The following is a 6970-nucleotide window of genomic DNA, read 5'->3' as shown; positions in this document are numbered from 1 at the left end:
TGTTTCTGTTTTACAGTTGAGGAAGCAGAGAGGTTAAGAAGACTGCCCAGCTAGAAGCAAAATTTGAATCCACATCTATCTGATTCTAGAATATTCTCCATTTTCTCCCCTCACCTCAGAACCCGCTCCAATATGATTTCTGCTCACAATGCACCCAATCCACTTTTACTGGGGTCACCTAAGACCTCAAAGCTAATTCCTATGGACATTTATCAGTCTTTATCTCAACTGACTTTTCAATGGAATTTGGCATTTCCTTACTCCCCATTCTTACAACAGTCTCACTCTTGGCTTCCTGGGACCACACCTGCTGATTTTCGCCCTATCCCTCTGGTCCTTCCCTCCTCTTCTGCAACTTATTCTTCTCTACCAGCCATTCACTGTGTCCTGAGACTTGCCCAGGCCCACTGCTCTTTCTCTCTGTAGGAAAAGGGAAATCTTACCATACTCTCAGCTCTAATCACCAGAAATAAGTAAGATTTACAAATTTCAGGTGTTATATAATCCTTATATTTATTTCATATAATTTATATTTAACAAGGCAGCACATTTTGCTTGAAAGAACATGGGCCTTAGACTCCAATCTGGATACAAACCCTGGCCTTTTCCACTTACTATCAGAATGCCCTTGGGAAGTGACACCTGCCCCGATCTCACATTCCTCCTCTGTAAAGTGGGGCATGCCATCCCTTTACTGGGTGCCTAAAACTGCACACAAGCCCTTCCTTTTTTTCTTATAAATCAGAACCTAGCTTATTTCCTTTTTGAACAGAATAGAACAGTGCGTCTGAGTTCAGTCTCTAGTCAAATAGTCCTGTATTCAAATCCTGACTTGGCCTCATTCTTGCCATCTGACCTTGGGCAAATAATCTCTTTGAGGTTCGGTTTCCTTCATCTGTAAAATAGGCACATTAATAGTGTCTACCTCATAGAATTGTTGAAAGGATTAAATGAGATATCAAGCACACAGTGCAGTGCCTAGCCCATAGTTAGTTTTCAGTAAATGTCAGCTCTTGGGAATGTGATCATCTCTTACCTTTATGCAGTCATATTTCAATTTTGATTAGTTGGGACTCTATACTTGTCCCCAAACAAGACTTAATTTAGAGGTGATGAATGAAATTGAATAGGTTGAGGCTCTTGGCACACATTGTATCAAGGCTAATATCAGAATAAATTATAATCCTGAGTGTGACTCATAAAATTACCTTAATCCCAAACCCTGATATTTGATGCCTGCAATTAGGACTTCAAAAATATGTAATGATAAGTTGATTTCTTTTCTTTAGAGTGAGGGTGGAGAAATTTAATTGTTTCTGAATTTAATTAACATACTTATATTTATACCAAAAACATGTGATATTAATAGTGCAGTCCTTGACTGATGTCCAAGTTATAAAAGGATACACACAAAAGACCACACAGTCTCTTTCTTCCATGATACTGCTGCTGCAGCCCCCTCACCTAGAGCCCCATTACCATAATAAGCCCTGCTAGACATTTACGAGAACCTGGAGATGCACAAACCTGAGAGGTATTTTGAAAAGCAGAAATTCTGGAGAAAGTAACTTGAGAGGGAGAGCAGATACTGGTAGCATCGCAGGCAAGGTCATTTTTCAACAGCATTTCCAGGAATGTTCTGAATTTTAACTTTTCCTCAAAGAAAATGCCCGGAAATGCCTGGAAACCTGTCATTGAAATTAATAAATAATATTTTGAATACAATAGGTAGTTACATACTAGTACATGGGAATAGGTGTCTTTTCCTCCTTACTACTGGTTGAAAATAACTAAAATGAGGGATGGCAGGGAGAGAGTAGAGGAAATAGATGACAGTCTCCAAACTTAAAGTAAGGCTGTTGGGACTTCCCTGGTGGGGCACTGGTTAAGAATCCGCCTGCCAGTGCAGGGGACACGGGTTCGAGCCCTGGTCTGGGAAGATCCCACATGCTGCGGAACAACTAAGCCCGTGCGCCACAACTACTGAGCCTGTGCTTTAGAGCCCGCAAGCCACAACTACTGAGCCTGTGCTCCGCAACAAGAGAAGCCACCGCAATGAGAAGCCCGCCAAAATAAATAAATAAATAAATAAATAAATTCATTTAAAAAAAAAGTAAGGCTGTCATTTCCTAAAATCTGCAGACAGGAAGAAGAAATAGAGATGCACACATGCAGCTGAGGTTCAGTTCTCTCAGTACCTTAAGATTACAAACTTTAAAAAATATATCTTTTACACACTACTATATATAAAATAGTTAACTAATAAGGACCTACTGTAGCACAGGGAACTCTACTCAATACTCTGTAGTGGCCTATACGGGAAAAGAATCTAAAAAAGAGTGGATATATGTATATGTATAACTGATTCACTTTGCTGTACACCTGAAACTAACACAACATTGTAAATCAACTATATTCGGATAAAAATTAAAAAAAAAAACTTTACCTAAGGTATATTTAAATCTAAAAATCTAAATCTAAAAAAGAATGTATGTGCATATATATGTATAAATAAATCACTTTGATATATACCTGAGACACAACATTGTAAATCAACTATACTTCAATTAAAAAAAATATATATATTTATATATACATCTTTATTCAGAACAAATATATAGAACTAGCATAGCAACTTGAGCAAGCCATGAAGGTTTTTTTTTTTTTTTCCTCTGTTAACTATTTTTCTCTGTGGTTCAGGGATCTCTTGAGTCACAGGGGAGCATGTAGGCAGGGGTCTCTTGTGTCATGGGAAATATGCAAAGGATCATCAAGTGAGCCATGGGAACCAATGGGCCTGGGTCCATTTCATGGGCTAATTTTTTTAAAATCAACTTTATTGAGGTATAATTTATATGTAATAAAAGTGCATCCATTTTAATAGTACTATTTAATGAGTTTTCAAGATATTTGAACATTTTCATGACTTTTAACATCTGGTATGCTTCTTAGTGTAGCTAACAGTACCAGTCAGGGGCCTGGCGAGAAATGGATGGCCCAGTTAAACTGGATACTTTGAGAAGAGGGATTACTTACAAAGGCGTGGGCGTGGTGTAGGGAAAGCACAAGATGGTTCTTTGTAGCAATGCCAGAGAGCTGTTCCCTCTGCACCAGAGGGGCAGAGAGGAGGAAGCAGCTGCCAGAACCTGGAAAGAGAGGCTGTGTGGTGAGGGAGACTGTGTGGAGGGTGCACCTGGAGGGTGCACCTTCACAGGAGCTCTGACTTCCAGTTGAGGGGCATAGCCAACCAGACTTCGGTGATCCTGCAGAGAAGTCAGGGAGATAAATGCTCCAATCGTACTCCCCTCTCTCTCTGATTTCCTGCTAGGGCTCCTCTTGGCATAATTCAACTAGCATCAGAGGGTCAGGGAGCCCCCCCCGATTTAGTCCTTACAGGTTACAGTACTCCCGGGGCATTCCCAGGACAAGGGTGAAAAGAGGGGCAATCAGAAGATACGTGTTATATGCTTAGTGAGTTAGGGTTAGTTTCAGGACAAAGTAGCAAGACTTCTTGTGAGAAGGTGTTTTGGGGGCGGTGAATGGGGAGGAAAGGCCATTTCAAGCTCGGTGGTTTCTCAGTCCATGCCATAGGACCTATATCAGTTAACTTGATGCACAACAATATAACCCTAATGTCTCGATATGACACACCTATATTGTCTCAGCCAGTGGTCTGGGTATGGTTTAGCTGTGTTTTCTGCTAGGGTCTCACCAGGCTGCAATCAACGTGTTGGCCAGGGCTAGTTTTCATTTGGAGGCTCCACTGGGGGAAACACCCACTCCCCTGCTTGCATGGTTGTTGGCAGCATTCAGTTCCTTGCAGCTGTAGTACAGAGAACTTCAGTTTTTTGCTGGCTGTTGGGCGGAGGCCACCCTCAGCTCCTAAAGCCCATTTATAGTTCCCTGCCGCATGAGGCTCCTCAGCATGGCCTCAAACACTTTTTACCAGAATAACCAACCTGGGGAGCTAAAAAGGTGCAGTGGGGAAGAATGGGAAGTGCCAAGGGGTCCTAAAGGTAGCAGATCTCAGAAAAACATCAGCAAGCATTCATCTGCAGAAGGTGAGGGCCCCATTCTGAGTGGAAGTCCTATGAGCAGATCTGAGAACAGAGTCAGGCAGAGCATTGGAGAGGGTGGCAGGGGGAGGTGGAAAGGAAAAGTCAAAAAATTACGTAGGCCCAGTGGTGGCAGATTTAAGAGAGGGAATCCTTTTAGAAAGCAGAGGCAGTATTCCTTGGTAGCAGCCACTGGTGATGAAGGAAAGGAAGTGGCTGGGGGTAAGAGACTGACAGCAACAGAATGAGATTCTAGAGTTGATATGGAAAAATAACAAGAATAGCTGAAATATTGTGGGAGGAAAAAAAAAGCAATGAGAGGTGACTTGCTGTATCATAAAACTTCAGTAACTAAAACAGTATGCTATCAATGCACGGGTGGGTAGCATGCCAATGGAACAAAACAGGAAATCCAAATATAGACCCTAACATGTATGGAAACTTAGCATATAAGTAGGCTCTCGGATTAGTGGCAATAATGGACTTTTAAAAAATGGTGTTGGGGAAATTGAATAAACAATGAAAAAAATAATAAAGTTGGACCATACCTTACTCCCTACACCAGGTTGAACATCAAATGAGTCAAATATTGAAATGTAAAAATTAAAACCATATAAAATATACATGTATTGAGGGGAAAGGGTAACATCTTTATAGCTGTGAAGAAAATTCTTTCAACAAAAAAATCAATCCAGTTTTTCAAATGATTGAAAAATTAAGCTATCTGAAGGTCAAAAACTTCAGCATGGAGGGAAAAAAAAAGCACCTCATAATTAAGGTCAAATGATAAATGGCAAACTGCTGTCAAAATATAAGACTAGGGGATTCCCTGGCAGTCCAGTGGTTAGCACAGGTATGCTGGTGGTCAGGTGGCCAGCACTGCACAAAAAAACCTCAGATCTCGTAGGGAAGTGTGACGGTGTTGGCTGTGCAGGAAGTGTGTTTACTGGCCTGAGACAACTGATGATTAGCTGGCTTTCAGAGCATGAGGCTGTCACTGATTGGTTGGTTTTCAGAGGTGTGTTCAATGAACCAAGTTGTCATTGATTGATCAGGTTTATAACCTGTTCTGGTGGTTACTTGTTACCATGGCTATCAAACAATCAATCTTTTCCCAGGTGTGTGGGGACTCATTCCCATGGGGAAAATTTTTTTGTAACTCATTACTAAAAAGGGTCAATCTTCCTAATGCATTAAGAGGCCCTAGAAATTGAGAAGAATATCTGACAACCTAATAGAAAAATAAGCAAAGAATGCAAACAGAAAATAAATACAAATGGTCTTAGAACATTAAGAAAAAAAAAACAACAAAAACCCTCAACCTCATTTAAAATAAATGTTTTCTGTAGCAACTGCTCTCAAGACTCTGGAGAAAAACACAAACCACATTCCATAAAATTAAAGTGTCAAAATAAAGTTTTGACATTTAAAGATAATTTAATGCAGAAGCCACTAAATTTGTTTAGTTCTTTTTAAACATATTTTTAAACATTTAATTAAGTATAGTTGATTTATAATGTGGTGTTAGTTTCAGGTGTACAGCATAGTAATTCAAATATATATATATATATATATATTTTCTTTTTCGGATTCTTTTCCCATATAGGTTATTACAAAATATTGAGCATAGTTCCCTGTGCTATGCAGTAGGTCCTTGTTGGTGATCGATTTTATACATAGTAGTGTGTATGTGTTAACCCCAACCTCCTAATTTATCCCTCCCCCAGAAGCCACTAAATTTGGAATAAAGGTTTCAGTAAAATATATGATGCATAAATTATTTTTTTAAACCAAAGAGGCATGGTTGGTTCAGCTCCCATCTTTTTGGTAGTTTTTGCTATTATGCAACATTAAAATTGCCACTTCTCCCCAACCAAAGACCTAAGTCTTAGGTAATTAGACCTCTTATCCACTTTTTGGTTTGTGACATGCTAATCAGCACCAAAATAAATCTTTTTCTTCTAAAAGTAAACCAGTTAATTCATGTAATTTTTTAGCTTTATACAAATAAAAGCTTTAAATATAAGTTTTCTAAGCATTTTCCAATAGAAGGAATCAAGTACATTTTTTTGTTTACAAGGTGCTTTTCCAAAAGGACAATCATTTTGAACACTTTCCAAGTCAATGAACTTAGAATACATTTGTATAAACTATAGCATTTCAAGCTCTTTGGGAGTAGAAAGATTCTGTCACATTGAAACCAAATGGATTTGGTATTATCTCAGTGCCTCTTGCTAAGATTATTACATAAGTCCTGTCATCTAATTTTTTGCAATCTAGGATTACTCTGGAGAGTTACTTCATTATGATCTATTCCAATTACTAAAATGCCCTCCTTTAAATCTTATCCTGGTGTTCTATTATTTCTAGGGTGTACCCTCCTAGGAGCTCTGGGAATTTAGTGATGTCTGATGGCCTTAATTTTCTGTAGAAGAAATTTCAGAGAGGGGTCCTTGGCATCCCGGTAGGTGAGGAATTAGAAAGCTTTGTAGGCACTCAGGACAATGGTGGCTTTAGGTGATTGTTAGCTTGTGTATAGGGTGGCACACACAAACCTTACTCTCTAATCATCAGTTCTGGTCAAGATAGGGACACTTGGGTATATAGGAACTGAACAATTGGCAGGGCTTTCTACAGGTACTTGGGAAGGTTCTCCAGTTTTCTTCCATAGATCCTTTATGAGGTTTTACTTCTCGCGGGCATTTGTGCTTAAGCATAATTTCCCACACGTTACTCCATCTTAACAGGATAGGAACTTTCCAAGTTTTTGCCTTAGAGATTTCAGGACATCTTTGTACTAGAATCCATTTACGAAAAACTTCTCTGCTGTTTTTTCCCCCCTCTTACCTCTTAGCTCCTGCCTGTCTTCTCAAGCCTGCCATTCTAAACTCCGCTGGGATATAAAAAACACTTTT

This window comes from Balaenoptera ricei, chromosome 4, assembly GCF_028023285.1.
Source record: "Balaenoptera ricei isolate mBalRic1 chromosome 4, mBalRic1.hap2, whole genome shotgun sequence".
NCBI lineage: Eukaryota > Metazoa > Chordata > Mammalia > Artiodactyla > Balaenopteridae > Balaenoptera > Balaenoptera ricei.
This window is presented reverse-complemented; position numbering follows the sequence as displayed.